Source organism: Paroedura picta, chromosome 3 (assembly GCF_049243985.1).
Source record: "Paroedura picta isolate Pp20150507F chromosome 3, Ppicta_v3.0, whole genome shotgun sequence".
Taxonomy (NCBI): domain Eukaryota; kingdom Metazoa; phylum Chordata; class Lepidosauria; order Squamata; family Gekkonidae; genus Paroedura; species Paroedura picta.
The window spans coordinates 85,844,648-85,865,914 of NC_135371.1; the positions used below are offsets into that span (position 1 = coordinate 85,844,648).

At 43.4% G+C, this 21,267-nt stretch overlaps 1 protein-coding gene across 10 annotated transcripts in view; it reads left to right on the forward strand.

Annotated features, from left to right (window-relative positions):
* Nucleotides 1-21,267, forward strand: part of RASGEF1C (RasGEF domain family member 1C) — a 148,941-nt gene that overhangs the window by 55,238 nt on the left and 72,436 nt on the right. The gene's annotated exons all lie outside the window — the stretch shown is intronic.

Consider the following 21,267-nt stretch of genomic DNA (forward strand, 5'->3'; position numbering starts at 1 on the left):
ATTTTTTTTCTGGTGGTTGTTTGGTTGGTGTATTTTTAGGGGGCTGGATGGTATAGCCAACAGAAGATGGGAATGCTTATGTTATTTTTGTTATTACAATAAGAAAACATAAGACCTTTATGGCTGCTTTCCTACTTGCAAGAGCAGAAAGAGCCTTTATGGCTGCTTTCCTACTTGTTTGAGCAGAAAAGCAGCTGGCAAAGAAATAGCTAAACAAACCAGTCCTTTCAGGAACCTCCTTATCCTATGCCATTCAGTGCACTTTTTTTAAAAAGGAAAATTAAAAATTAAAAAACAAAAATTTAAATCATAGAAGTTTACATAAGAAACAGTTTAGTCCCAAGGTCTCTTCCTAACAAGGCCAGTTTTGAAAGTATCAGGGCCTGGAGCACTAAATTGGTCGCACAAATCATGGATAGCGATACTATTTATTTTCAGTATTATGTTTACAGGGATTGTCTTTCATACATCTAGGCCATCAATATAAATTGAATCACTGGTAGTGTTTTAAGATCAAGCAATTCATCTACTCTGCTTCTTTTAATTATTGGTGATGTTAACATAAACACAAAAACAATGTTTAAAATCTGGAGAACAGATTCAAGGTGTAGGAGAATTGTTCCTGGGTGGGACTTTGGTGTTTTATTTAATTGGATAAAAGATTTCCCTTCTCTGATCTATACACTTTCTGCAACTGTCTCCCAAATGTTCCTCCATGATTCATTTTTTCCATTACAAAATTTAGAGACATGCATGAAAGCATTCTGCCAGGGTGACTGCTTTCACTAGTGCTTTATTGATAATTGATTTTAACTTATTACTGTTGGTTTTATATTAGGTGCATTTCAGTAGCAGTAAATATTTATAATTAGAGAATAGCTGGCAGATGCTTTATTTGCTAAATATTTTGTTCCTCTTTAAGATGTATGTGTGCTTCTTGAATTTCTGTACTATATTGAAAACTCAGTAAGTCAACCCGGACTTGCTCATTTATTGCAATCACTGACCTTCATTTGGTTCTGAAATAAGCATATAATACATTCCAACGTGTTCTCAGTATAAGAGGTTTCTAAGAAAATTTAGTTGCAATACAGCTTCTGTGACTTTATTGGAATGAAATCTGGCAGGTGCTGTTTCTGTGCTTTAGTGCTACAGGGATAAAAAAGCTTGCATCTGCCAGCATACCCTCTTCCATGTTTATTCAAGCTGCATAAGCCTGATGACTTTCTATTAAATCAATTCTTTTCCATTTTCTGTAAAATTACAATTACCATAGTCACTATTTCCACACTACAGGCTCTATGCCAGGCTGCAGCTTGGAGTTTGAGCTGGAGCAGGTTGCCCTGTCTCTTCCTGCCCCTGCATGGGGGAGCATTTGGCCTGGTGCACCTCATCCACCCCAGATCTGTGCTCCCACATGGGAGCCAGGGCAGCAAAGTTCCCAGTGCAGAAATGCTTGTGTCTTTAAAAGAACCTCCACTTTTTCACTCACCACTCAACTAACTCTTTCACTTGCCCTCTGTCCCATTTCCTGTGAGCCAAACCTGAACTACTTGAAAATGGGAGAAGATTGAACAGTTTAAGAAGAAGACATAATGGCAGTGCTGTCAAGTTTATTGAAAAATAGATACCAGATTCTGGTGTTTGGCAGTCCTTCATGAAATAATACGTCCAGGTTAATTTTCTCACTAGCAAAAAACTGCATGTTAATTCCCACACATTTAGTTCAGGAAGCAGCATCAGTCAGATTCAGAAAACCTTTATTGGCATAAAAATAAATTTGTCAAAATATAGTGTAATGAGTAAGGTTTACAGATAAGGGTATATAAGATGACAATAATGGTACCCTATTTCAGTGGTCCCCAACCTTTTTATCACCGGGGACCACTCAACGCCTTTTACTGAGGCCCGGTGGGGGGGGTCGTTTACTCCTCTACTCTCAACCACTGCCCTAACGCTCTCTGATTGCTATGGTAATGTTTAAACATCCCTTCAAAATAAGATACAGACACGCCACAACAATGAACATAAGGAACATTATATTTTCATGGAAATTTTAACTCATGACAATGACAAATCAATGGGAACCCTGAGCTTGTTTCTCTGCAACGCGATAGTCCCATCTGGGAGTGATGGGAGACAATGACACCCGAAGTGTGTTGTAAAGGGCCGGGGGGGATGAAGTAAAGGGCCGGGGGGGGAGAAGGCGTCCTTCGGGGCCCACCTCCAATTAGTCGAAGGACCGCTGGTGGTCCGTGGCCCACAGGTTGGGGATCGCTACCCTATTTGATATCAGCAGTCTCCATCAATGGGAGATTTATTCTTAAATTGGCCAGCAAGATTTTAGCTATCCCAAGAATAGTTGGTGGTTCCTTCTCACTCAGCATCATTTTAACAAATTGCTTCTCTTCTATGCAATTGTATTTCAATTTCTTCATATAATCACCTAGGGAATGTTGGCACATCAAAAACTTAGGACAATCGATCAGTAAATGTGGCAGTGTATCCGGAACATTGCATCTGTGCAAAAAAGTTTTTTCATCAAAAAGATGGCCCTAGATTAGTTCAGTGGAAAGATATTTAATCATGCTAAAAGAAAGGCTCTTTTAAGACGCTCATCATTTAATACATATAAATAGGTTGGCATTGATTTGTATAATGAAGGGTTATCCCCAATTGCTAGGTGAACATATCCTATAAAGTTGATGAGCCCATTGACTGGGGATCATGATCTTCTAGTGTTTGCATTATCAGCTTTAGGATGGTTTATTCTTCATAACTGACTAGAGATGAGTTATCTAAAAGTAAAGTTTGTGAAGGATTATCTAATTAAATCCCATGGCAAAATAAGAGTATCCTAGCAAATTTGAGAGTAAAGATTGCAGCTGAGAGTGGAAATTCATTTTTAACTGATATTTCCATTGACCAACCATGCTCTAAATTCTAATGTCTGTTGATCAAGTTGTGAATATATGGTTTGCAATGCAGTTTGAGATGTCTAAAAAGTGCCTGAAAATGGCAGATTGATGGTTTTCTAGTTCACAGTTAATTGTGACGATCCATATTGGGATTCCAAAAAAAATTGGGTGGATTATTTTACCTTCATAGATTTTCATGGCTGCAGCATCAGTCAACTATACTTGTATTTTAACAAAACCATATTAATCAGTGGTACTTAGCCATATGTTTTGACCACTTTTATGTTGTACAAAATGCTGGGCTTTAAAAATAAATAGGCTGTATAGCTCTTTGGATCTTAAACTTTGCAGCCTTTGCCTGACCAACGAAAGGATGTGGATGCTACAGCTTGAGAAAATATCCAAGCGGCAGGACCTTGTCATCATGGGTGACTTCAATTTCCCAGATGTGTGCTGGGAAACAAACTCTGCAAAGCATCCTCTGTCATGCAACTTTCTGACCTGCCTGGCTGACAATTTCATTTATGAAATGGTAAATGAACCCACAAGAGGTTCAGCCATACTGGACAATACTGACCAACAGGCAAGAGTTGTTGGATGAGGTGAAGGAGGTGGGGACCCTAGGGGGTCCCCTAGGGTCCCCTAGTGACCATGTCCTCATAGAATTCCTTTTGAGATAGGGAGGCAAGGAAGCTTGTAGCCAGATGCTGATTTTCGTAGGGCAAACATTAATAAACTCAGAGACATGATGAGTGTCATACCATGGATAAGAATGCTGGAAGGGAAGGGAACATGTGAAGGGTGGACACTACTCAAACAAGAGCTATTGCATGCTCAATCAATGACTATCCCAGAAAGACGAAAACACTGCAGGAGCTCTAAGAAGCCTATTTGGATGAACAGAGAACTTCAAGAGGAACTAAGAAAGAAAAGGGAAATGTTCAGGAAATGGAGGGAAGGACAGAGCTCTAAAGAAGAGTTATTAGGCACTGTAGATCAATAATCAGAAAGGCCAAAGCTGAGAGTGAGCTAAGATTGGCCAGGGAAGCCCACTGTAACAAGAAAAGATTTTTCAGTTATGTGAGGAGCAAACATAAAGTAATGGAGGCAATAGGCCCACTATTGGGTGCAGATGGACAAACTCTAACGGAGGATGCAGAGAAAGCAGAAAGACTCAGCGCCTATTTTACATCAGTTTTTTTCCCACAGGTCAAAGGGTTTAGGCACATCTAGAGATGGCAGTAGCCAAGAGACAGTGTCTGGGTGGCAGGTTGACATGGACAGAGAGGTTGTCGAGAGGCATTTAGCTGCACTGGATGAGTTCAAATCCCCTGGGCCAGATGAAATGCACCCGAGAGTGCTCAAAGAACTTTCCAGAGAACTTGCACAGCCCTTGTCCATCATCTTCGGAACCTCTTTAAGGACTGGAGATGTCCCGGAGGACTGGAAAAGAGCAAACGTTATTCCGATCTTCAAAAAAGGGAGGAAGGATGACCCGGGAAACTACAGACCAGTGAGTCTGACCTCTGTTGTGGGGAAGATAAAGGAGCATATATTAAAGGGAGCGTTCTGCAAACATCTGGAGGACAATTTGGTGATCCAAGGAAGTCAGCATGGATTTGTCTCCAACAGGTTCTGTCAGACCAACCTGGATTCCTTTTTTGACCAAGTAACAGGTTTGCTGGATCGTGGAAATTCGGTTGATGTCATTTACTTGGATTTTAGTAAAGCTTTTGATAAGGTTCCCCATGATGTTCTGATGGATAAATTGAAGGACTTCAATCTGGATTTTCAGATAGTTAGGTGGATAGGGAATTGGTTAGAGAACTGCACTCAAAGAGTTGTTGTCAATGGTGTTTCATCAGACTGGAGGGAGGTAAGTAGCGGAGTACCTCAGGGCTCAGGGCTCGGTCCGGTACTTTTTAACATATTTATTAATGTGCTAGATGAGGGGGTGGAGGGACTACTCATCAAGTTTGCAGATGACACCAAACTGGGAGGACTGGCAAATACTCCAGAAGATAGAGACAGAGTTCAACGAGATCTGAACACAATGGGAAAATGGGCAAAAGAGAACAAGATGCAATTTAATAAAGATAAGTATCTGGGTCAGAAAAATGAAAAGCATGCCAACTGGATGGGGGATACGCTTCTAGGTAACACTGTGTGTAAATGAGATCTTCGGGTACTTGTGGATTGTAAGCTAAATATGAGCAGGCAGTGTGATGCAGCGGTAAAAAAGGCAAATGCCATTTTGGGCTGTATCAACAGGGGCATCACATCAAAATCACAAGAGGTCATAGTCCCATTGTATACGGTAGGGGTAGTCAACCTGTGGTTCTCCAGATGTTCATGGACTACAATTCCCGTTTGCTGGCAGGGGCTCATGGGAATTGTAGTCCATGAACATCTGGAGGACCACAGGTTGACTACGCCTGGTATATGGCACTGGTCAGATCCCACCTGGAGTACTGTGTGCAGTTCTGGAGGCCTCACTTCAAGAAGGACATAGATAAAATTGAAAGGGTACAGAGGAGAGCGACGAGGATGATCTAGGACCAAGGGACCAAACTCTATGAAGATAGGTTGAGGAACTTGGGAATGTTCAGCCTGGAGAAAAGACGGTTGAGAGGGGACATGATAGCCCTCTTTAAGTATTTGAAAGGTTGTCACTTGGAAGAGGGCAGGATGCTGTTCCTGTTGGCTGCAGAGGAAAGGACATGCAGTAATGGGTTTAAACTACAAGTACAACAATATAGGCTAGATATCGGGGGGGAAATTTCACAGAGTAGTTCAGCAGTGGAATAGGCTGCCTAGGGAGGTGGTGAGCTCCCCCTCACTTGCAGTCTTTAAGCAAAGGTTGGATATACACTTTTCTTGGATGCTTTAGGATGCTTAGGGCTGATCCTGCGTTGAGCAGGGGGTTGGACGATGGCCTGTATGGCCCCTTCCAACTCTATGATTCTATGATTCTATTATTCTACTTCACTATTTACCTCATAGCGCGCTTAAAACATGGTTGAAATCTTAATTTTATCTTCATACAGTATACTTATTTTTTAAAATAGGCCCTTTTGATTTACCTAACTCAAGTTCTGATGAAAATAAGCATTAGACTAGCAATTTAGATGCCAAATATTATACTACACAACTTTTCAGAAGGTAGGAGACTCAATGGTGCGAAGTAATGAAGCCCCTTTAAAAGTGGCATCCCTAACACTGGCTACTCAAATTCCACTGGTCTTATTTGCTAAATAATAAAAATACTAGCTAGTGCAAGGAAAAAAACCAGGATATTACTACTGTACAACTGTGATAGTCAAAACTATTTCATCATGTTAGCGTTTCTTCATTTTTTAGACTCACCTTTCAGACTCACCTTTCCAGACTCTGTCTACTCTAGTGATCCTCATGTAGTAATACATTGTGTCCTTTGATTATGCTGTTCATTCAAGCATTCTCAGATTCTGATTGTGACTGACAGGATGACTTTTGTGCAGTTTTACAACTTCACAGGTTGCAAATTGTATGTTTTATGGCTGGCTGAAGAGGAAGCAAAATCTGCCACCAGCTTTAGCATCAAATGCATAATAGCTTTCTAAACACTGTCCTCATATGTTGAAGGGTGATTTAGACAAACGATCTGGACAAGTAGAGTGACTGATAATGACATCCTTTTATTAGTGTACAACATAATGTAATTTGCCATTGACACATATTAAATTATAGGATTGCTATTAAATTCCCTTGGTCAGGCAAAGTCTAAAGACACACCAATTTAATTAATCTGTTGCACTGTGATTGTACCACAGAAGTGACATCTGTAAACCAAGGGGCAAAAGCAGGCAGAATTAGGATTGTGGTGATGGGAGGACTTTTGGCAGATTCTCTTCAAAGGCCATTTCACCCCCAAATGAAGGCATAACTTGGAAAAAATAGTATAAGATTGTACCCATTGGAATCAATGGAAAATCCCCAAATAACTGGATCTTAGGTTGCCATTGCTCAGTAGCAGTGTATCAGTAATAGTAGTAGAAGAAGAGTTGGTTCTCATATGTCGCTTTTCTCTAACAGGAGTCTCAAAGTGGCTTACAATCCCCTTCCCTTTCCTTACCCCACAACAGACACCCTGTGAGGTAGGTGAGGCTGAGAGAGCCCTGATATTACTGCTCGGTCAAATCAGCTTTATCAGTGCAGTGGCCAGCCCAAGGTCACCCAGCTCGTTGCATGTGGGGGAGCGCGGAATCAAACTGGCTCACCAGATTAGAATGTCACACTCCTAACCTCTACACCAAACTGGTTCTCACATATACAACATGTATCAGCAAGAATGTATTCCTGTTAGGGTTGCCAGGATATTTTTTACATTTGAACATGGAGTTAGCCATTTTCTTTCATGTCATTTCCCCAGTCTAAATTGCCCTCACTCAACTCACATTTGCAACATTGGAGAAAACATATAAGTACTTGTATGAGTTCTCCAGAGAAACAACTAACATGTTGCGAGGAAGAGGGTAAGATTAGAGAAAGAGGAGGAAAGGGTCACTGCTTTTCAATACTATTGAAATAATTGATCCAATTTTTGACTCATTGTTCCTTCGTGTTGCCAGTGCTATTAACATATTCTGTGCTATTAACACAGCAACGAATGGTTTTCTGTATCAAATATCTTAAATAGGCAAATTGCTTAAAGAGGTGAAAAGTAGTATATTCATTCTGTTCCAAACTTCTACAAATTGATGTGTGAGACACTGATAACCTCCTAACTACATAATAAACAGATGCCGCTGTTTGGCTCTTGGCAATAATTCACCGTGAGTTTCATGTAATAGAACAGCATTTTATTGAGAGATGGAATAAAAAGCCTCAAAACTGAGTTGTCAGGAAACAGCAAGTCACAATTTATTAAAGGAAACTGAGAAAGAAAATAAAGGATAGGTGTGAAACAGATAGCTGTGCAAGGATGAATCCAGTTAGGAAATATCAGGAATGAAATTAGATCTTTTCACTTCATGTTACCTTGGGGAAAATATGGTGCCAAAATCTTAATAACAGCACTGTGTACCTGGCCCAACGCTGCAAGGGAGAGCAGGAGAAGGTTAAAAGCAAGGCAACATTTTAAACATTTATGACCTCTCCTGATCAAAAGTTAATTCCACCTCCCAGACAAACTTGAGTAATGAGAGGATAATGAGGGACATCCATATCAGTGCAGATTGGTTGCTCTTGTTGATATATCAATCACCAAGTAATATGTTATGATAACTGAAGATGGTTGACACTGTCTGCATTGTCAATTTCTCTCCTGACTTCAAAATGAGAAATATCTTTGGACTGATCCATTCTGTTGTAGATAAACAGATGGGGCCATCTACCCCAAACATTAATTTATTGACCCAAAGCAAAGTTGGTGTTTGAGTTCTTTTGAATAATAGTCATGTTCTTCTCACATATCTACCTTGTATTGTTCTTTTTCTTCTTTATTTATTTACGGTAATTTAGACCAAAATTTTATATGCCCTACTATAGAATAGCAGTTTGTAAAAGGGAGGGTAATACATTAAAGGGTTAAAAATGCATCAACAATAAAACTTAAAACTTCTCCACCATAAAAGCCAACATTTAGAAGCATTAACTGCTGTTGACTATTTTACAAGGATAAAATGAGCCATAAAAGCAATAAAACTAGTAAAGCTGTTAAAATATAAAACAAAAGACAAGATTAAGAGACATGCGATAATATCTACTAACCAAAAAACATAAGAAGTTCTGTGGACCTATTATAGCTATACATGAGTGACCAAATCTTTCCTAATTCTTAAAGCTAGCCACGCAAATTTTGCTACTTTGCTAGTTAGCAGATTATCTGTATCTGATAGCAATATTTGTAGGCGATGCTTTCTCAGGTCGTGAGGGCATTCTATAAGCATTGGTACTAATGCACCTGTGCGAATATTATTATTATTATTATTATTTATTATTTATTATTATTATTAATAGATCTCAGGGTGGTTTACAACATAAATAGTTAAAACACAATAAAATCCCCATAAAACCCCCAATTAACAACAACAAGTCACATATAACATATAGCGGCGGTGGTCACAATTCTGACCTTCATTACCTGAGTTCCCCCCAAGTTCAGCCTGGTGGAGAGAATAATATTCAGAAGAGGGTGGCACCAATACAATAGATCTAACAATGATCTCGATGTTAGAGATCTCAATATTGGATATAGAGATCTCCATATGATTATACAGCTTGCACTCAAATAAGATGTGTTGTGTGTTTTCTACTTGACCCTCATTGCAGATAAAGAGCTGATCCTTGAGAGGGAGTCCATCAAATTTCCCACTCAAGTAAGCAGAAGGTAGGGCATTGTGATGAAGGAGGGTAAAGGATCTCCTGTGCTCAGGATTTACCACTTTTCTTAGATATTGCATCTGGGTGTTCCTGTTTAAGAGATCATTACTAAAAAGTGGGTCCTGAATATTGTTGAGATCATGTTGCCTCTCTACTTCTATCACACTTGTCTTAACAAGGTCTATAGCCTTGTCATAACCCATAGACAAAAACAATTGATATGACAGACCATAGTAGCACAACTTTTTAGTGAGTACAATTTGCCAAGGTACAGTGAATGTCTCTATCACTATTAGACTTGCAAGACTTTGTTGTTGGAAAAGTAGTTTTAGCCAGAATGTAAAGGTAGCTATCCAAAGCCTGGACTGAACGTTGAGCATACCTGTCGCAATCCTAAATGCTACGTTTGAGATGTTGTTTGGTATTGCCAGAATTGCCCTTAGAAATTTAGACTGGACCTTTTCTAGATTGCTCAATCTGCCCGTTATACTAATTGGAGCCCCATATGTTAGCTGAGCAAGAGCCTTAGCCTTGAAGATGTTAATTGCTGCTGGAATGTAGCGGCCTCCTTTCTGCCAGAAGAATTTTTTAATTGCACCGCACTTTTCTGTGCATTTAAAGAGATGTTATTAATATGGGCAGATCTTGAATAGGTTGCCTGGAAAATAACACCAAAATATTTGTATTGTTGGACTTGTTCTATAAGGGCACCATTTAGTCTCCAGATATGAGATTTAGGTCTCTTACCACATACCATGATCTTGGTCTTGTCATGGTTAATTACCAGGCTATTCAATTGACAGTAGGAGTTTAGCGCTCTTAAGGCTCTTCTCAGTCCTATAGGGGTTCTGGCAAATACGGCTAAGTCATCAGCGTATAATAAAAGTGAGATGTGTCTTTCCCCAACTTTTGGTGGGTGGAAATTTGGTTTCTTCAGAGAGTGGCCAATATCGTTTATGAAGAAATTGAAAAGGAGAGGGGCTAAGATACAGCCCTGCTTAAATCCCTTTCCAGAGTTAATTATATTAGTTAGATGACCTTGGGGAGTACACTTAACTCTAAAAGCTGTGTTTTTGTATAAGGTTTTAATTAAGATAAGTAGACGTCTGTCAATGGATGTCCTTTCTAATTTGGCCCATAGCAAATTTCTAGAAATAGAATCAAATGCAGATTTAAAATCAATGAAGGCAATATAAAGGGAGGACACTGTTTTAGATTAATATTTAGCTATCAGGTGGTCAACTGACATACAGTGGCCTAGTGTTGACCTTCCTTTTCTAAAGCCTCCTTGTTCCTCTGTGAGCAGGTTTTCTTCCTCTAGCCAGTCTTGGAATTTCCAACTTAAATGCCTTGCATATCATTTACTTTCAGTACTCAATAAACTTATAGGCCTATAGTTCTGTGGGTCATTCCTGTCACCTTTTTTTTAGATTGGAACCACCACTGCGACCTCCCACCCTTTCAGAGGTCTGCCTGATCTGTCAATTACTGTGAAGAGCTTGGCTAGCACTGGTGTCCACCAATCAATGTTTCTCTTTATTAAATCAGGGGGTACGAGTTCGTAGCCAGGAGCTTTACCTGATTTCAAAGTTCCTATCAGCTTCCTTATTTCTGCCTGGCCAACCTGTGGCCAGTCAGGCAGATTGGCTTCCACTTCAATATCCATTGACTGAGGAATATTCAATTCCAGCACAGAGTATTGTGACCTATAGTGTGCTTCCCATATTTCAGATGGGATTGTTGAGACCATATAAGGTTTTTTTTGGACAATCTGCCACCAATTTCCAAAACTGAGAGGGATCCCTATGAAGGACCGTCTAATTTGCTCCCACGCTTCCAGCATGGATAAGTATAATATTTTTGTATTTTTGTTTTAGTTGTTTGATCTCCATTATTAGAGTCCCCGTAGGGTTAACCCTATAACAATTGTGAAGACCTCTCAGTGTTTTTTGAGGGACCTGCATTCCTGATCAAACCAGATTTTAGAATGGCCATGTGCGTTCTTGCTTGATGCTGATTTTATGCCTCTTAGGGTCTCCTGAAGGCTCTCTACAGGGGTATCAAAGGCACATACGGACATAGAATTTTCATTGCTTAACAGGAACTCTTCTGTCCTGTTAATGAAGGACTGAGAGCCTAACAGATTGCTGATAAATTTATCTGTTTTCATATTCCATTTAACTTTAAAGGTAAAGGTAAAGGTATCCCCTGTGCAAGCACCGGGTCATGTCTGACCCTTGGGGTGATGCCCTCTAGCGTTTTCATGGCAGACTCAATACGGGGTGGTTTGCCAGTGCCTTCCCCAGTCATTACCATTTACCCCCCAGCAAGCTGGGTACTCATTTTACCGACCTCGGAAGGATGGAAGGCTGAGTCAACCTTGAGCCGGCTGCTGGGATCGAACTCCCAACCTCATGGGCAGACAGCTTCAGACAGCATATCGCTGCCTTACCACTCTGCGCCACAAGAGGCTCATAACTTTAGGAATGCAGTTTTCCTCATTAGACATGCCTTCATATCGCTGTAATAAGTGGAGTTGTTTAGTAGGGATGGGACAGCGCACTATAAGTGGAAAATGGTCACTGTCATAGAAAGAGGATACCTCAAATTCTACTGAGCTCTGCATCATGTTTTTAGATATTATTATATAGTCAATGGTACTCATTCTGTCTCCCGACCAGAAGGTAAATTCTGCTGGGTAATCTGTTATTACTGAACCATTCAGAATAATTAGGTCCAATTTATATACCAATTCAAGGTTGACTCAGCCTTCCATCCTTCCGAGGTCGGTAAAATGAATACCCAGCTTGCTGGGGGGTAAACGGTAATGACTGTGGAAGGCACTGGCAAACCACCCCGTATTGAGTCTGCCATGAAAACGCTAGAGGGTGTCACCTCAAGGGTCAGACATGACTCGGTGCTTGCACAGGGGATACCTTTACCTTTACCTTTATATACCAATTGGGCCAGCCTAAGACCTGAGAGGTTGTGCTTACTATCTTTGAAGGAACTTCTATGTAGTGAAGTTAAAATCTCAGAGTCGGGAGTATGTAAGTTGTAGCTAGTGAAAAGAGTATAGTTGTCGCAGCCCATCCTGGCATTACAATCCCCTCCTAATATGAGGAATGCTGATGGGTATTTCATCAAAAGATCCTCTAAATATATCTCAAAGCCCTCCCAGAAGGACTCTATGTGTACTTTACTTCCCCTCGGGGGATGATAGATGTTAACCAGGTGGTAGCATGCATGTTGAAGTGAGATAGCCACAGCCATAGATGACTGCCCATAATTTGGTAGAGCTTCTGATTTAATCATTAGCTGCGTGGACACTAAAATAGCCAACCGCACCTTAGATCTTCCATGGAGAGAGGGTTCTGCTGGGAGATCAAATATTTTATAGCCAGGCAGATATGGTGGTAGCAAAAGTCTCCTGCAGCATAATGATATCAGATTTAGTAAGAAAACCAAGAACTTCCGGGTCACTACTTCTACCAGCCCATCGCCTGGAATTCCATGACACTAATACAAGTTTCTGCATGCCAACATTCCCACCCCCAAGACCTGATTTATCTAGTCAGTCCCAGTTGATCAGATCTAGTTGTCCCTCTGGGTCAGAGTATACGCAGCCATTTCTTGCAGATAATGATGTCTTAACGCTTTTCATAAGATTTTGTTGCTTTTGCTGCGGGTTCCCTATGGGTAGAGATTTTCCATTAATGTCATTATTCTTTTCATTTTGAGGGGGTGTCTTGGAGCTGGAATTTGTGGCTTGTTCTTCCAGCTGTGAACCTTCAATAAGCAGGGATATTCCTTTGGAGCCATTTGGTTTTTCATTCCTCAGGGGTTTCTCAGGTAGAACGTCTGTCTTTTGTCCTGGAACACCGTTTTCCATAGAGGTGGCGTGTGACACTTCCATGTTGATTTCACCATCTGTGGCTTCGAGGAGTTTGTCTCTATGATAAGATAGGCGTGCTGTGATTGCATCCTGTTCTGTCCTGGGCAACTTCCCAAATGAGTGCAGAAGCTCCTCCTCTATTGAGTTGTCCAAATTGATTATCCCCCCTTCACCAGTCTCTGTGGAGCTTTTCAGGTTAGGCTGTTTAGCAGGATTTCGTTTTCGTGAACATCTCTCCCCGGCGCGTGTCTTTAAATTGGTTAGGGCAGTGGTCCCCAACCTGCGGGCCGCGGCCCGGCGCCGGGCCGCAAAGGCCATGGCGCCGGGCCGCGGCTCCCTCTCCCCGCCCCCCGCCGCAGTAAAAAACTTCCCAGGCCGCAAGCTTGCGGCCCGGGAAGCTACTTACTGCGGGAGGGCGGGGAGAGGGAATCAGGGCCGGGCCGCGCCCGTGCAGGCCGCGTCCGCGCGGCCCGCGGGTGCGGCCTGATCCACGGGTGCGGCCCGCGGGCGCGGCCGGGCGCGGCTCGATCCGCGGGCGCGGCCCGATCCGCGGGTGCGGCCTGCAGGCGCGGCCCGCGGGCGCGGCCGGGCACGGCCCGAAGCGTGGGCGTGGCCCGCGCGGGCGCGGGCCCTGCGGGCGCAGCCCGATGCCCTGCCGGTCCCCAGCCTAATAAAGGTTGGGGACCACTGGGTTAGGGGACTAATAACTGTGTTTTTAAATACTCTGTTTGGGAACACCCCCAATTGCTCCAATCTTCCCCTCTGAGCCAAAATTAGTTTGGGAATTGTTGCATTCCTAAAAGTTAACAATACTTTCATAGTTTGGTCTGCTCAAAATCTCTGTAGTATTCAAATCAATAGAGTTTATTGGTTTATTTAAGATAGCACTCAAATGTTTGGTCGCTTTCCAGGTGGGCCCCCAGGATGGTAATTGGCCTCTATACATTTCTCTAAATGGACCATGCAAGGTGGGTTTGAGATAGCTTGCAAAATAAAAAGCAACACAAAGTAAAAAGCGGTCCTCTCTCCTATCCTATTCAACATCATCATGGGCCCTCTCGCACAACTGGTACAGAGGTTTGGGCTGGGTTGTCATCAATATATAGATGACACCCAGCTATTCTTCCTGAAGGATGGCCACCCTGACTCTCCTCCAGAAGCATTAGCCAGCTGCCTGGAAGCAGTGACGAGATGGCTCAAGCAGAGTCGCCTGAAGCTCAATCCTTCAAAGACAGAGGTCCTGTGCCTGGGTAAGAAGGGCCCATGTGAGGAAGCGTATCTGTCTGTTCTGGATGGTGTGCAGCTCTCTATGGCTCACTCCGCCAGGAATCTAGGCGTGATTCTGGACACTTCCCTCACAGTGGAAGCCCAGATCACAAAGGTAGTGTGCCTGGCATTTTACCATCTCCGCCAAGCCAAGCTACTAGCACCTTACCTGACCCCGGAACACCAAGCCACAGTGATGCATGTGACAGTCACCTCTAGACTGGACTTCTGTAACTCGCTGTATGCAGGCCTGGCCTTAGCCTTGACCCAGAAACTACAGCTGGTTCAAAATGCAGCGGCCAGGATCCTCACAGCAACACTGTGGAGATTCCACATACGGCCCATTCTCCACCAGCTGCAGTGGTTGCCAGTTGAATTCCGGATCAGACTAAAGGTTCCGGTAATTACCTTCAAGGCCATACACGGTCAGGGCCCAGTGTATCTGAGGGACCACTTCCCTGCCTATGCCCCCAAAAGAGCTCTGCGCTCCACCGCCACCAACCGGTGAATGGTCCCTGGCCCTAAAGAAGTCCGCCTGGTCTCGACCAGGGCCAGAGCATTCTCTGTCCTGGCCCCCACCTGGTGGAATGAGCTCCCGGAGGAGATCAGGGCCCTGATGGAGCTTAAACAGTTCCGCAGGGCCTGCAAAAAGGACCTCTTCCACCAGGCGGTTGGTTGAGACCAGGCATAACCAACAGCGACTGAAGGGTCCCTGCTCCCCCTCGCCCTCCCAGAACTCCACCAGAGTGCTCTGGACCTGTTTGCACTGTTGCACTGTTTATACTGTTATATTGTTATACTAGGGGCAAAGCCCGTTGTATCCAAGAATACAACGGGCGCTAGAGCTTGACAGTGGGAAGAGGATGGGGAGGAGTTGTCCAGTCTGTAAGGGCATGGGGTTGAATGTGTGTGTTGTGTGGGAGGTTGTGGTGCCGTGGTGGCAAATCAGGGCATGGGTGTGGAGATATGGGTGTCAAGAACCTGTGGTGTGGAATGTTCGTTGATTGTGGGAGAGGACTGACCTTTGGGAATTGTGGCATAGTGGTTATAGATGAGCTTTCCAGAGCCATGTCTTCAGATATGTGAAGGGAAAATCAGACTGGAGACTCTTCTTAAGGGAAGATTACATGGCAACCAATTCCTCCCAGTTCTGCGTCATTTCTGTTGTTTGTATTAGGCCACAGACACCAAAATGCCCCTCTGCTCTAATACACATGGGGTAGTCAAAGTACACAGGTGTCCACCGTGTTCCTTCTCCATTTTTTCACTGTTGATATAATGTTATGTGCCCACATGCTTCTTTCATGATTGCTCCTTAGAAGAAGAACGGATTTTTGTACCCTGTTGTTTACTACCCAAAGGAGTCTCAACATGGTTTACAAGAATCTTTTCCCTTTGTCTCCCCACAATAGTCAACCTGTGAGGGATGTGGGGCTGTGAGAGGTCTGAGAGAACTGGGAATGGGCCGCAATGACCCAGTAGGCTTCAAGTGTCTCAAAGCATTTTCCAATTGTCTTCCCTTCCTCTCCCCATAGCAGACTCCCCATGAGGGAGGTGGGGTAGAGAGCCTCACATGGAAGCTGGCAACCCTAAGAGGAAGACTCTCTGTGCACAGCAGTCTTTACCTTAGTAAGGTTTTTTATACTGTTTTTATTTATTTGCCAGGCCAAGGTTGGAAAAAGTCAAGTCAGTTCCAATGTATCTCCAGCCATTTTCTTGTTCACTATTTACAGTTTCAGGCTGTAAATATTTATTTAGATCTTCCTGCACTTTCCAGACTCACAGGACTGATGCTGGTCTGCCTGTCTGCGCCCCAGAATACAAACAGTTGCTGGTAAGGGCTGGCCATAGCCCATAGCCCAGGAGAGAGAAACCTGCACCACTCCCTCCCAACTGCAGGCAAAAATGGCTTCTTTGAAGGCTGGACTCTGAGGCATTATACAATTCTGAGGTCCCACCTCCAAACCTCCAGGAATATTTCCAACCCAGGGGTAGCCAACCTCCAGGTGGGGCCTGGAGAGCTCCTGGAATTACAGCTCACCTGCAGAGTATAAAGATCAGCTCCCCAGGCAGGAAAGGGCTACTTTGGACAGGGTTGTGGTAAAGAAGAAACATTTAAGGCCTCCCACACAGGTTGTTGTTGAATATAAAGACTTGAGGCCTACTACACAGTGTTGTTGTGCAGATGAAACAGGAGGCAAAAGAAACTCTGCAAAAGCATCCAGTTTCGTCTGCAGAATAATGCTGTGCAGTAGACCTCAAATCTGCAGAGAGTTGCAAAGAAAAAAGACACATGTCTTGGCTGTGTCTAACCCCCAGACAGAGCAGTATTTTCAGTGAGAAGGGGCTTTTCTCTGGCCTCCCTGTCAGCCAACTGTTTGGCAAAAGGAGAATCCCCCCCCTCAAAAGGAATGCCCACCCCCATGCTCTGAGGCTCCCCTGCATTGTTCTCTGAAGGAAAATGCCTCCCTCCCCTCAGTCAGGGCCTGTCAGAGGCTCCTTCGCAGCAAGCCTGAAGGGAGGGAGGGGGAGGGAGGGAGAGCACTCTCCATCCTTCTGCCAGCTCTGTCAGGGTTCTGAGGCAATTTGCAGTTTGCAGTTGGACATGACAGGACAGCCTTGGGGCAAAAAGGGCTGGTGCAGCCTGTCCAAGCCTCAGTTTTCATCCCCCTTGGCAGCCCTACTGACCTCCTCTCCCTGCGGTGGTCAGGAGCAGACTGGCAGCCATGTCTCCTGATTGCCCTGGAACTCTGGTCTGTCCTGGTGAGGGCCCAATAGGAAGGTACTTTGCGCCTTCCTATTGGCCCCTCCGCTTGTCAGTCCAGGTCCAAGGAGCCAATCCAGGAGTTTTGATCCTGGACTCAGCCCACCCCAACCCTTCTTACTGTTTTATTAAGATGGACAGATTGTTACAACTATTAGTTATTAATATTATTGTATAGTTATTCATATGTTATAGATTGTTTGATGTTCTTATGTTCCATGTAAACTGCCCTGAGCCTCTGGGGAGGGCGGTATATAAATATATTAAATAAATAAATAATCCATTTTTAAAAGCATAAGAATAATGAGGCATTAAAAGCAGCATAAAACAGAATTGAAGAGCCTAAAATGATATCTGTAAAATAGTTCTCAGATTAGGAAATAGACTCTAGAAACAGCTAAAAAAAGATGAGACCTCTTCAGTGAATAGGCTGGGGGAAAGGTAAGCACTGGACACGCCTCAAAGGAGCATTCCATGGGAAAGGTGACACTGCTGAATGAGCTGTGACTTTGGCTGCCCCCTGCCTCACAGAAAGCAGGCTTGTAGAAGAGGATATTGGTTGTACATGTGTCATGAAAATAGGCATACAGAGTTATTGTTACATGTCCCTAATGTCCAAAGTCGGAAAAGGTAGGCCTTTTAATTGATTGTCTTGTGAAGCTGCACCCAAGGAAGACTGAAAGTGACAGCCTACAAATCATCACCACAAATGCATTTTTTAACAGTATGTCAAGACTGACCTTTTCTTCTGCAGTCAGTTAATGATATTCATGTGAGAAGGCACTGGAGTCCACACTTTATTTTATAGTCTGTCACTGGGTTTTCCCATGGGTCTTAAACATAGCATTCTTATCTTGTTAAAGAGATAAAAACTTTACACGGTCTGAAAAAGAATCTCATGCTGCCTTTCTGCTTGGCCAGTGTGTTTCTCCTCCTTCATAATAAGAGCCATATTTTCATTTTCATGTGTGTACTTACTGCCCACTATCTCCCTCCTTTTACTCCCCTCCAGGCTTCATATCACCATATGGGACTGGAAAATAATATTCAGAAAGGCTTCTCCCAATTGATTTAATTTTGTTTATACCTCCAGTGAAGACCTGAAGAGGCTTACAAAATTATTCCCTCCTCCTCCATTTTATCATCACAACAGCAAAAATTCTGTGAGGTAGGCTGGGCTTAGCAAGGGTGACAGGTCAAACATTTTCCATGAGCTTCCATGACCGTTCAGGAATTCAAATCTGGCTTTTCTAGATCTTAGTCCAATACTCTTGCCACTGCATACCATGCAGGCTTTGCACAGGTGTCAGATATCTTAGGCTGAAAAAGAATCACTTACCCAAGATTATTCAGCATTTTAATAACTGATTCAGATACAATATGGGTTGAAATCCCCACTCTGTCATTAATTCATTGGGTAACCTTCATTGGGTAACCCTTCGAATCCAAGGCAAACCATTCAACCTCACAGTAATCCAGGTCTATGCCCCAACCACTGCTGCTGAAGAGGATGAAGTTGACCAGTTCTATGAAGCCCTACAACACCTTCTAGAAGCAACGCCAAGAAATGATGTGCTTATGATCATGGGGGATTGGAATGCTAAACTAGGAAGCCAAAAGATAGCCGGGATAACAGGCAAGTTTGGCCTTGGAGTTCAAAATGAAGCAGGCCACAGGCTGGTAGAATTTTGTCAAGAGAATACAATGGTCATAGCAAACACTCTTTTCCAACAACCCAAGAGACGACTCTACACATGGACATCACCAGACGGTCAACACAGATATCAGATTGACTATGTGCTCTGCAGCCAAAGATGGAGAAGTTCTATACAGTCAGTAAAAACAAGACCAGAAGCTGATTGTGGTTCAGATCATCAGCTTCTTGTTGCAAAATTTAGGCTTAAATTGAAGAAAGTAGGGAAAAGCACTAGGCCACTCAGGTATGAACTAAATCATATCCCCGACGAATACACAGTAGAGGTGACAAATAGATTTAAGGAATTAGATATGATAGACAGAGTGCCTGAAGAACTATGTACGGAGTTTTGCAACATTGTACAAGAGGTAGCAACTAAAACCATCCCAAAGAAACAGAAATGCAAGAAATCAAAATGGCTGTCTGAGGAAACTTTACAAATAGCTAAGGAGAGAAGGGAAGTGAAAGGCAAGGGAGAAAGAGAAAGATACACCCAATTGAATACAGAATTCTAGAGAAAAGCTAGAAGAGATAAGAATGCCTTCTTAAATGAACAGCGCAAACAAACAGAAGAAAACAATAGAATGGGGAGGACCAGAGATCTTTTCAAGAAAATTGGAGATATGAAGAGAATGTTTCATGCAAAGATGGGTATGATAAGCGACCAAAATGGTAGGGACCTCACAGAAGCAGAAGAGAAACTTATATGCAGGTCAAGAAGCAACAGTGAGAACTGAATGTGGAATCACTGATTGGTTCAAAATTGACAAAGGACTTGGCAAAGCTGTATACTGTCACCTTGCCTATTTAACTTGCATGCGGAGCACATCATGAGAAAGGCAGAGACATCACCCTGCCAACAAAAGTGTGTTTAGTCAAGGCTAGATCAGGAAGAAATTGAGATAGTGACAGATTTTATTTTCCTGGGCTCCAAGATCACTGCAGATGGGGACTGCAGCAAAGAAATTAAAAGGCGCTTGCTCCTGGGGAGGAAAGCTATGGCAAATCTAGACAGCATCCTAAAAAGCAGAGACATCACCCTACCAACAAAAGTGCGTTTAGTCAAGGCTATGGTATTCCCAGTTGCAGTGTATGGCTGCGAAAGTTGGACCATAAGGAAGGCCGAGCGTCAAAGAATTGAGGCTTTTGAACTCTGGTGCTGGCGAAGACTCTTGCGAGTCCCTTGGACTGCAAGGCGAACAAACCGGTCAGTCCTAGAGGAGATCAGCCCTGCCTGCTCCTTAGAAGGCCAGATCCTGAAGATGAAACTCAAATACTTTGGCCACCTCATGAGAAGGAAGGACTCCTTGGAGAAGAGCCTAATGCTGGGAGCGATCGAGGGCAAAAGAAGAAGGGGGACGACAGAGAATGAGGTGGCTGGATGGAGTCACTGAAGCTGTAGGTGCAAACTTAAATGGACTCCGGGGAATGGTAGAGGACAGGAAGGCCTGGAGGATCATTGTCCATGGGGTTGCGATGGGTCGGACACGACTTCGCACCTAACAACAACAACAACAACAACAACCTTTGGCCAGTTACTCACTCTTTCAGCTTAACCTGACTCACAGGGTTGTTCTGAGGGTAAAGTTTAGGAGAGGAGGCTGAGGTATACCACCATGAGCTCCTTGGAGGCAGGGTGGAATAAAAATATACTAAATGAATAGTATCTAGAGCCCACACCCAGTTTCCTGTGCATTCATATAAGATGATATCAGTTGAAATATTCTTATCCATTGTTGTTCCTAGGGGTTGGGACGTGTCCGGCTGTCCAAGTTAGAATAGGACCAATCAGGGTGCAGCCAGCTTTGCCCTGATTGGCCCTGCCCCTGTAGTTCCTGCCCTCCATCCCTGGACTCTAACAGCAGGTAAGGGGAGAGGCCCTGGGTCGTGGTTTAGGGCTTGGCCTGCTAGGCTGGGCCTGCTGACGAGGGCCTTGCAGCCTGCCGACTGCCTGCTAAGGAGCTCTGTCCCGCCCCACTTGATCTGGCTGCAAGCTGCCGCCCAAAGCGAGGGGCCAGGGGAGCTGGACCCTTTCAAGGCCCGTTCTTAGGAATGGGCTTTGAGGCCAGTAATGAATAAAACATAACATTACTTGACATTCATGCAATGACTCTAGTCTGGATTCTGTTAGCTAGCAAAGCAATATTATATTTTCTCATGGAGAAGATGCATTTACAGGTTTCCATTTGCCTACATGACTGAAACTTGATGGAGGAAGGGGGATGTTCTGTGTGTGAAGGTGACAATCTGTTAGAATTGCATCCTGATGGGACAGAAAGCACACAGATGCAGGAGGAAATTTGTTTTCAGTGGAAATTTGTTTTCAGCACACATATGGAAAACTACAGAAAATTTTTAAGAAATC